Below are 10,883 nucleotides of genomic sequence, written 5' to 3'. Positions count from 1 at the left end.
GCCTTTTTCAGTTGTTGGATGTGCACACAATGCTTTTAGAGGCTTAATGTCGACTGTCATAGCTGCCTGTATGTTCAGAGAAGCCAATTCATTATTGACCCCCAGATGCTGAGATCCTGTGCCAAAACACAAAAACGTGACTCTTCTTTTGCAGAGGTCACAACCCAGAGCTCAGGAGCACTAAAAGCTTTTTCAGACGTAGCCGTCTCATTAGGTGTTCGGAAGGAGTTCCATAAACTCACTCTGATGCATCTCACGCCCCATTAATCTTATCAACAGGGATATGGCAGCCAATCTCTTCCTCTGGGAAAGCATTCATGCACATTTCTTATTCTCTAATGCCAGCCATCACTGCTGCTGGCAACTAGAGCATTGCATAAACATCTTAACCAAATGAGAGGCAAACTATCCTTTTCCTTCCTCGAATTTTCAAAACCAGTAAAAAAAATCATTTGGACAAACAAAACTTATATCAACTTGAGATGGCGAGGGAAGCTTTTGTGTCATAGTTCAGCTTGTGGAGGATGAAGGATATCTGCCATATCCATATTCCAAAAAAACTTGAGAAATTTAGAAATCATGACCAGAAAAAGGGTTTTCTCAGCACCACATTTTGATTCACTGTTTATAACCTATGTGGTGAATTGTTGCATTGTGTTGACTGTGGTTCACCTATTATAAAACATATGGAAAGACTATGGACTATATGTATAAAACATATCAAAAATTATCTTAAGAATAGGCTTAAGCTTTGACTGTTTACACCTGGTACTAAGATGTGTTTTGGACGATCGGATCAGAAGTGGATTGAATCGGATCTGAAGTGGACGACGCTAAATACAGGTGTAAATGGTGTAATACGTTTTGAGCTAGTCCACTTTTGACCACTTCCAGAGGTAGTTGGAAGTGGTCGAAAGTGGACTAGCTTTCGTGTTCGAACAGCGCAAAAGACCACCTACTCTCTGCCTACTGACCTGATGCGTAAACATTATGGGAAGTGTGCTAGCCAGATGGGATTTAAACTTTGTTGGCCGAAGACCCATGTTTGGTTTGAAGACAAAAAATGTACCAAGCACAATGTTGTTTCACCATTCCTGATTTCTAACACACACTCACCGTGTCCAGCGTGGTCTTGCTTAAACGAAAGCTGATGCTCTCCGTTTGTTTTCTGTCGTCTCCGGGTACATTCATATGTAAATTGTGTGAGCTTATCTTATCAATTAGATTGAAAGATCTGAAAAAAAAACCATACATTTACCCGCCTATAGACCCTCCCTTCGAAGTGGGGGACAGAAGTGGATGAAAGTGGACAAAAGAGACGGATTAAAACATCAGGTGTAAACGGGAATGTGTCTCCCTCATCTACTTGTGATCCGATCGTCCAAAACGCATCTTAATACCATGTGTAAACAGAGCCTAAATGTAAAAAAAATCTTAGTAAAAAGTAGGACTTGTTTAAGAGTAGAAGCTATCTATAAAGAAGCTAACAGCAACTTTTAGCAAAGTCTAAGACTGACTCTTAGGTGCTAACTGAGGCGGCACATAAGTGTTGCGAACTAAGGGCTACAATAATGCCAACCTAAAAATGGCTGCCCTCAACATCTGAACCAGCCAATAGTGAGCCTGTAAGGGTATCATGGAAGCATAATTAGGACACTGAAACATTTATTTTATTACTGAAAAAAATGGCTTTGCATTGTGTAAAATTATTACAAATAAGTTTTGATGCTGTGGAAACATTTTCATATATATATATATATATATATATATATATTCCATCAATAGCTCCAACAACTCCAGGGAAGCTGGCAGTCCTCATAAAAATTGCTTGCTTTTGCCTCGTGGCTTGAAGATCAGTTGGGAAGTCAATGAACTGTCTTACTATGTTTAGTGTGGTTAGTGCTGCAATAGTGCTCTTTAAGATCCTACTTACTGTGGACTAATGGATCCAAGTCATCACCGGTGCACTGCTGCATTTTTTTTTTTTTTTCCATTCACAAAAAAAAAAAAAAAAAAAAAAAAAGTATATTTCTCATTTATGCAGTTAGAGCATTGATTTGTAGAGTGGGAGAAGATATTAAAGGGACAATTCTGTCATTAATTACTCACCCTCATGCTGTTCCAAACCCGTAAGACTTTTGTTCATCTTTAGAACATGAAGATCTTTTTGATGAAATCTGAGAGCTTTCTGTCCCTCCATAGACAGCTACGCAACTACCACTTTGACGCTTCAAAAAATTCATAAAGAGATCATAAAACTAATCCATATGAATTGAGCGGTTTAATCCAAATTTTCTGAAGAAACTCGATCACTTTATACGCTGAGCAGGTTTGGAACGACATAAGGGTGAGTAATTAATGAGAGAATTTTCAGGTCAGTTACAAAATGAATACCTTGATGATCAAGCTTATATAATTTTATCAACTCATCATATAACTCCAATACATTATATCTTCATTGGAAAGTGTGTGGTCTCCTTCTCTCTGCTGCCATCTTGTTACTTCTAACTAGGTTAGTATACCTCTCCAGCGCTCTTAAATATTTCAGGAGACGAGACCTATTCTTAACACATAGGAACTTTTATGAATCACACTTATCCTTAAGTCTAGGAATAAGAGTAAAATGACATCATTCTTAGAATTTTGGCACACTTAAAGGGATAGAACACCCAAAAATGGAAATTCTGTCATCATTTACTCAATGAGGCCCATCAACTGTTTGGTTACTAACATTCTTCAAAATATCTTCTTTTGTGTTGAGCAGAAGAAAGAAATTCATACAGGTTTGGAACAACTTGTGGGTGCGTAAATGACAGAATTTTCATTTTTGGGTGAACTATACCTTTAAAGCATTCCAAATTGGTCACTAATGAGGCTCTATTTTAGTCGTTGCCTTTGAAGACAGCTGGCAGTAGACAGCAAGGCAGCTGTTTAGATGTTAGAACAGAGCAAAAATGTAGATGCAGAGCTGCTGCAAATCTGCCAACTTAAGCACGCATTGTCTGAAAAATGTTCTTGCGGAGCATCTACTGGGTTGATTCAAAAAGCAATAGCTCTAGTTTTGCACCCCATTAACTCTCGTAAGCTACATCACCACCAGTTAAGTACAGTTCTCAGAAACAAATGAATGTTGGGGGGGAAATTTAGGCCTGTGTGTGGAAAAGCATCCGAGGAGTACAACCCCCTGGGATACGTTAGCAGATGAGAGATGAGTGTCAGAGCAGCACGTAATGAAACACCGCAGAGAGCTAATGCTCGCGTCATGCTGATCACCACATTCATACTGAGAATATCAGTGTATGTAAGTTAAAGTCGAGCTGAGTCTGCCACCCCAGTGTCCCCTTTAAGCTGTCTTTTAATATTAAACGTTAGTTGTGGAAAAAAATGTTGCATAAATTAAGTTTCTACAGTTACCATAGGAATGGAAAAAGGAGATATCTTTAGTATGTCTAATTTTGCAAAAGAAATCAACATCACAAACTGAGCTCAGATGTGCCAACATGCCACAGCCTGCAATCCAAAGTAAGAGATTTCATTATTAAACCAAACCTTTCCCATCAATGAGAAACGGTTAACTCATCTGTGCCTGTTTTATTCATTTTATATATAGTAGTCAACATTTGAAGTGGATCAAAAAAGTTCATCAAAGTTGTCCTAGGAAGAAGGTTTTAGGACAACTTTGATGAAAGTTTCAAATGTTGACTACTGTATTTATAACTAAAAATAATTTTCTTAACCAGTATTCTTTGATTAAAGTTAGTGAATAAAATAAGTTTCAGTATTTTCAATTTCAGTCTTTTTGTCTTGATTTACTGTAAAATATTCAAGCATCCTTTTTTACAAGATTGTAATTGTAAATAAGATAAGAATATAGAGTATATTCTGCTTTTTATGCTTTATTTTTATAATTATAAAATGTAAAATTTAATTTACATTCATCTTGCTTTAAGACATTTCTACAGTAAATCAAGACATATACAGTATATATATATATGTATATATATATGATTTTTGTATATATGAAAAAGCCACGTTTGAGTACTGAAATGTACCTCAAGATCTAAATGGGAACATGGCTCAATTGTGTTTGCAGTTCTCAGCTATTATTGTTACAATGTGACATACTTTGGGTTTAAGTTTGACGTCCTAATAATCCCAAAATAATTTGTCTTTAGATATTGTTTGAGCTTGGGCGTGAGGTCGTTATATTTCACAAAAATAAATACAAGCCAAAAAGTAGAAAGGAAAAAAGATCAGTTGCTATTCTCCCACCACCATGATGTATGTTTAGTTCTGATTATAAACGCTGCCAAGATCTAAAAAAGCCAACGACTGCACTTAAGATGCAGTAATTTTTCACCGCACTGCAGCGAGAAGATGACAGAACACATGGAATTTGGCGAAACTATAATGCGGTCCTGTGCCAGAGAGCGCAGGAGTCATATATTCTTTCCTGATGCATTACCATGTCACATAACAGTCCCCGTCGTCCATCTTAATCTGACAAGCAGGGACAGAGATATTTAAGCAGGGCTCAATATAGTAGTCATATTTCATTCAGTCTTTTCCATTGCGGTCCGCTTGTGTCAGCCTGGTGGGTCCTTTCAGAGGGTTATTCTTTGGTTAAGTGCATATGTTGAAACCCCTGCAGGTTACATGACCATATTAGATAATCTGATTTTAATTGCAAGGTCTTTACTGGTTAAATTCAACAAAAGAAGTACATTATCAGAGTTCAACGGTGGATATATTTCACAGAGATGGCATATTGTGCTATACAGAACTCATCAAATCAAGGTTAGAGTAACAAACATGCAGGGCATGGCATGGAAATGAGATGTCTTGTTGTACGGTGCCCTTGACACCGAGGGTCTCGCTGTGAATCTCATCTCAAATCATTTTCTGTTAGTGTCTGTGGCCAGAAAAGTTCAAAAACATTCTGGTTTCATTAAGATTTCCCTATGCCAGAGATTCAGTCTTGGGCCCGTCCAAAACAGCAGCGAGTGTTTTCGACCTAACCAGCTGTGACAGCGATACGTGGCGTCACAGCTGGAACAACAACACACAAAGTATTACAATGATAATTTCAGGTACTGATTGTTTTTTTTATTTAAAATTTAAAATCATCTAACGTGAGTGTAATTTTTAGGGATGCACTGATATAATAATTTTGCCCGATACCGATAATTCTTTATATTTGAAAGCTGATAAAATATATATTGGCCGATAAATCTAAATCCAAATGTTTATATAATTTGAGATATAATTTATTTATTTTTTTATATATAATTTCTGATTACAAAAACAAAAGTCTCACAATTTAAAGCCATGTCCAAAGCCCACAATTATAATGTTCTCATTATAATTTTATGTAGCCTCTATGTCAGACTTGCGCTGCACATGTTAAGAACTTAACTGTATTTTTCTTTTTGAAGTTATTCCAATCATAGTTCAAGCAATTAAAAACCATCATGGCAAACAGTGCATATCTGAAGTGTCTCAGCTGAAGGAAACAAGTCATTATTTATCGGACAAATTTTCTTATCCTGCCAATAACGCTAACTTTAAAAATGAACATATATCGGCCGATACCGATATGATGGCCGATATATTGTGCATCCCTATTCATTTTGCATGACCTTTATAGCCATACCAAAAGTGACAACTGAATTCATCTCAGATCTTGAAAATATATTAAAGGAAATGTTCATACTGTGAACTTAGTGTGAACAAACAAGTGTATTCTATGAGAAAATTGTTTTAGCCACTCAGTATGTATTTTTAATAATGTTAAAATTGTGTAATATTTACTTATCCATGTTGTTGCGAGTTCAGTGCACTTGTAGAGACTGAACAAATCTTTTATATCACTCAGGAATAAAGATTTGTTTCAGAGAGCGATTTGTTCATTTTATGCATCTTTTTGCACAACATAGGCTCTGTACAGAAAACAGAATTTATTGTTTACCTTCCCGAGTCTCTTCTCTGGTCCGAGTCTCTTTCGTTCATTTGTCACGTGATATGACAGCCTCATATTCTTTACTGGATACAGAAATGAGTGAATACTGAATACTCTGTTTAACATAGGGATGCACCGATATGAAAATTTTGACCAATACCGATAACTGATAATTGTTTATATCTGAAAGCAGATAACTGACATATTGGCTGATAAATCTAAATTTAAATTTAATTATAACATTTTTGAGAGCCTAATTACAAAAACAAGTCTCACCATTAAAGACCATGTCCCAAGCACACAATTATAATGTTTTCATTATAATATTATGTTGTCTATATGACAGACTTGCGCTGTATGTTGCACTTTTGAAATGATTTCAATCATATTTCAAGCAATTCAAAACCATAATGGTGGACACTGTCTGAGCTAAAGAAAAGGAAATAATCCATTATTTATCTGCTTTAATATATCGGACAAATTTTCTTATCAGGCCGATAATGATAACATTAAAAATGAACATTTATCGGCCGATACCTTGAACGGACAAATTCATACCAAATTATGTCAAAACATGCTCGTCTCTGCTAAACATTGTCAGTTATGTCTTAAGGGAACGTAAACAGTTGAGAACGTATGTGTTGTGTATCATTTATATTGGATCCGTGCATTCAATCTTAAAGCGACAGCGTCCTAATAATCCTGCTGCCATCTGTGTTTTTTTTATGTTAATCAAACAACAAAGACAAAATCACTCACTGCTCTTGCCTGAATAACTTAAAATTTCTGTATCTGAAAAGTGAATTTTCACTGGTATCTAAAATCGTCTGTTTTTGCAAAAATAGTTTAATGGCCAGCAAAACATATTTATGGCCGGTAAATTTTCTTAACTCACCAGCCATTGGCAGGTGTGGAAAAAAAGTTAGTTTTATTCCCTGTATGCAACATTACATACAGAGATGAGTAGTGGTCACATGACAAAAGAATAGCTTGGATTGGAGGAGAGACTCTGGAGGCTGGCTGCGTTTTTTAAAAGCATAGTTGGCAATGGTTATACGATCTACTTAGGCTTACAATGCTTTAGTGAATCTTTGCCCATTTCTGCTTCCTGTACTGTTTCCTGTACAGAGCCAATTTAAGCTGTCACAAGACAAAAAAATTAACGACTCGGACCAGAAAACTCGGGAAGTGAACTAATAATTTCTATTTCCTGTACAATCTCAGAGCAGCTGTCACGTAGCAAGGAAGACTCAAAGACCCTGAATTAGGGGCCGTTTACAAATTAACAAAACAAAATGAATGACGTGAATGAAGATTCGTTCATTTTGCTGAATGAGATTCAAAGATCCAAGTCAGAAAAATGATCTGATCTTCCCATCGCTAGTCTGGTTAGAACACGGTTTAAGTAATCGCATTTAAAGGAAAGTCTTAATTTAACACGTTGCATACTTTTTTTAATTCCAGCTTTCCCAGACAGGCTTTAAAAAGGCTTAACTTGCTCATTGTTTTATTGTTCTGACACTTGCACTGTCCGCTGCATCAATGTCCTCTGTTGAAGAGCCGTGTGTCTCTTCACTCTGTTGTTTTCTTCTCTTGCAGTCTCTTCTCCTTTCATCTCCGTAACACTTTGAGAGGCTGTTTTTCTATGCAGACTGGTCTACTTCAGCCCTCCCATCGTTAGGGCCTCGGGGTGACTTTGCAATCATTTTTTTTTTCGTTCAGTAATTGACAAATGCTGCAGTCAGCAATGCCTTCTCACTTGCTACATTTCCCACTGAGCTGAGAAAACTTGCTGCAGGTGGATGTTAGTCAAAATTCAGAGCAGATAAGACACTTATCTGGGAATTCCTGCTGGAAAAACCAGGTCATGCAAGCATGAGGTGGTCGGGTTGGTTTTTGACATATTGTAGCTGGTGCATCTCCAGTGGTTTAGCTTTGACATGGTCGACCTTTGCCCTGGCTGCCAGTAGTCTAACTGATCAACCATTTACATTACACTGTAAAAAAAAAAAAAAAAAAAAAAAAATCCCTGTAAAATTTATGGTAAGAAAACGGCAACTGTGGTTGCCAGAATTTTACCGTAAAAAATACAATAGCAACGTTTTAGGTTTTATGGGATAGCACTTAGTTTACTGTCTAACTAATATCTGTTTTGTACCTTGAGATGATAAGATAAGAGTGGTGATAAGAGTCACATGATGAATCAAAGTTCATCACAAGCAGCTTTTCCACAAGCTGAGAAGAACAATACTAATATATAGAAGGTGCACACAGTGTCATTTACACAAACACTAAACACCATCATGGTAACACACATGAAATTTTAAAAATTCAATAAACATTAATTTAGAAGAAGAAACAGATATTTCACATCAAATGTGAAGTGTTCACGCAGGGAATTGTGGGAATGTCAATTTGTGGTTTTTCCACTGTAAATTATACAATGACTGTAAATTTAACAGTATTTTACCATAAAATTACATTAAATGTACCATTAGATCTTTTACGGTTATCACCGTATATAGTAGGGAAACTTTCTGTAAACCAATTAACTGTTTTTCACCGTAGCATTTTTACAGTCTTTTACCGTTAAAATCACAGTCATTTTTTACAGTCTACATTAAGTCATTTGGCAGATGACTTACAAATGAGGAACATCACAAGAATTGTATCATATAATAGCCAACAATACTCTCAATAGCCAAGTTTCCATCCACTTTTTGCAGGGTTTTGTTATCGACAAAGTGAATGTGACATTTGCTGTCTCCAGTCTATTTCCACCCATTTGCCTTTTACCGATAAAATGGTGTGTGTAATGATGTTATCCATTAAAAAAACACATTGTTGCATAAGTTTTGTTTGAGTCGTTTGTGTTTGTGATTTTCATTTGTCAAGTATAGCTAGCTTCTGACCATGAAATCGTGAATTTATGACATTTATTTATTCAGGTACAGAAGTAACGTTATGTATTTTACACTTCTTTTGTCAGAATTGGAAACTCCAGCAGCATTGTTGCAATTAGCTATTACAATTTAAAAAAATAATAATAATATAGCGTCAGAATAACTTTCCCGGATTTAACTTAATATAACTCAAATATCCAAGTTGTTGCTAAATACAACTTCACATTTTAAGTTGACTAAACTTAAAATTTTAAAGCAGCACAACATTTCATGTGTACAGAATGAAATTTGACTTTTTCATCTTCAAAACAAAACAAATAAATTTTAACTTAAATTTTAAAATAAAAGGAACATCAAATTAAGATCTGTAATAATAATAAAAAAAAAACATATTAGACAAAATTACAAAAATAAGGATGAATGATGTTTGAGAAGTAACACTTCTTATTCTTAATAGTAAATTGGTATTCATAATAAAAACACGGCTATGAACGCTTCACCCAACAGTTCTGTGTATCACTACACAACACCCTTAGCAACCACTCTTAGCAACGTAAACTGTTTGTTCTCAATTGATATTGTTCATTGAAGCTTACTGTATTATGTAGAAAAGTATTGTGAGAAAGAGATCGAGTGAGCGAGTTTATTACCTCCATTCAGATTTAGCATTTTCTTTCAGGTGAGTCCTATGTTCATAATAAAAAAAATCTGTTTAAATGTCTTCTGCAATATCTTGTCCTTTTAACAGTTAAGGGTTTTCCATGACTGACAGTGCTAGTCAAAGCATTTGTCAGTTCTGGCTTGTTCCGTGTTCACAACAATTCAGTCTTTTCAATATAAAAGTCTTTGCTACTGACTGACTCACTCATAAAGACAGGCTTTGCTGCCATCTAATGGCATAATAATATAACTTCTGTTGCTGTTCAAGGTCAGGGACTATTTTTTTCCGGTGGAAGGAAGGCTTTTAGTGATTTTACTTAATGAAAGTTTCAGCACAGCCTCTTGTACCTTATTGCTTACATATACATACACAATTTAATAATATGAATATAGATTTAATGCATCTACAGAGAAATGGTAACTGAAGCAACACCATGAACGAGGACACTGCATATAGGCTAATTCTGTCATGTGACACCAGATTTATTTGCGCAAAAGCCCTCGACAAAAAGTGTTTCCAAACAAGTTTTTCACGACATTTGAAGTATTGACATCGAATTTATGTGCTACAGTTAAACGGAAAAATATTGTGTCGACATTTGTATAAGTTTATCGATAATTGCCATTTCAATCAGCTATATCGGTAAACATTTTGATGCGCTAAACGTTTATTCGGAAAAAAATCCTTCCGAGTCAGCTGGAGTAGTTCAAAAGCAGAAGTAAATGTGCAGAACATTATTTGATATTATTTATGTACTATTATAGTTTTAATATTTTGAAAACAGCTTGTGGGAACATTAACATATGGGTCTCAAACTTTAATATAAAGGAAAAAGTAGTCTCACCTATTGGCTCAATAGAGACCTCTATGAAAAAGTGTCAGTGTTTGAGCCAGTGTTTAGTCTTACCAATTGCATCACAGTTGACATAAATCTCAGTGTTGACACTGCTGTCACATTTTCAAACGAGATGGCAGACGTTTAATTAACATCCTTGTTCGATATGTTGCACGATGCCTTCTGTCTTGCATTAAATCACCCTTATGCATATGTTATTCTGTAAATTAACTCATTGAACTCAACAGACAAAATGCGAATTTGATTTAACTACATCAATAAATTAGCCATATTATCTGTCATACAGGTGGCATATTGAGCAATTATAAACTGGCTAATCACCTTGCCGGGAAGTACGTCCCCTGGGTCTCTGTCTGTCAGACTGGCGCACCCAACGCAGCCATCCAACCCAGTGCGATGAAGTCAACAGCAGCAGGTGTGTCGATTTTTGCAGTTCTCCCTGATTGATGCTCCCCATATGTGCATTAAGGAGCCAGCATCAGTTCTACTGCATTCGCAAAGCAG

Source organism: Ctenopharyngodon idella, chromosome 1 (genome assembly GCF_019924925.1).
Source record: "Ctenopharyngodon idella isolate HZGC_01 chromosome 1, HZGC01, whole genome shotgun sequence".
Classification (NCBI taxonomy): Eukaryota; Metazoa; Chordata; class Actinopteri; order Cypriniformes; family Xenocyprididae; genus Ctenopharyngodon; species Ctenopharyngodon idella.
Note: the sequence above shows the minus strand (reverse complement) of the source record.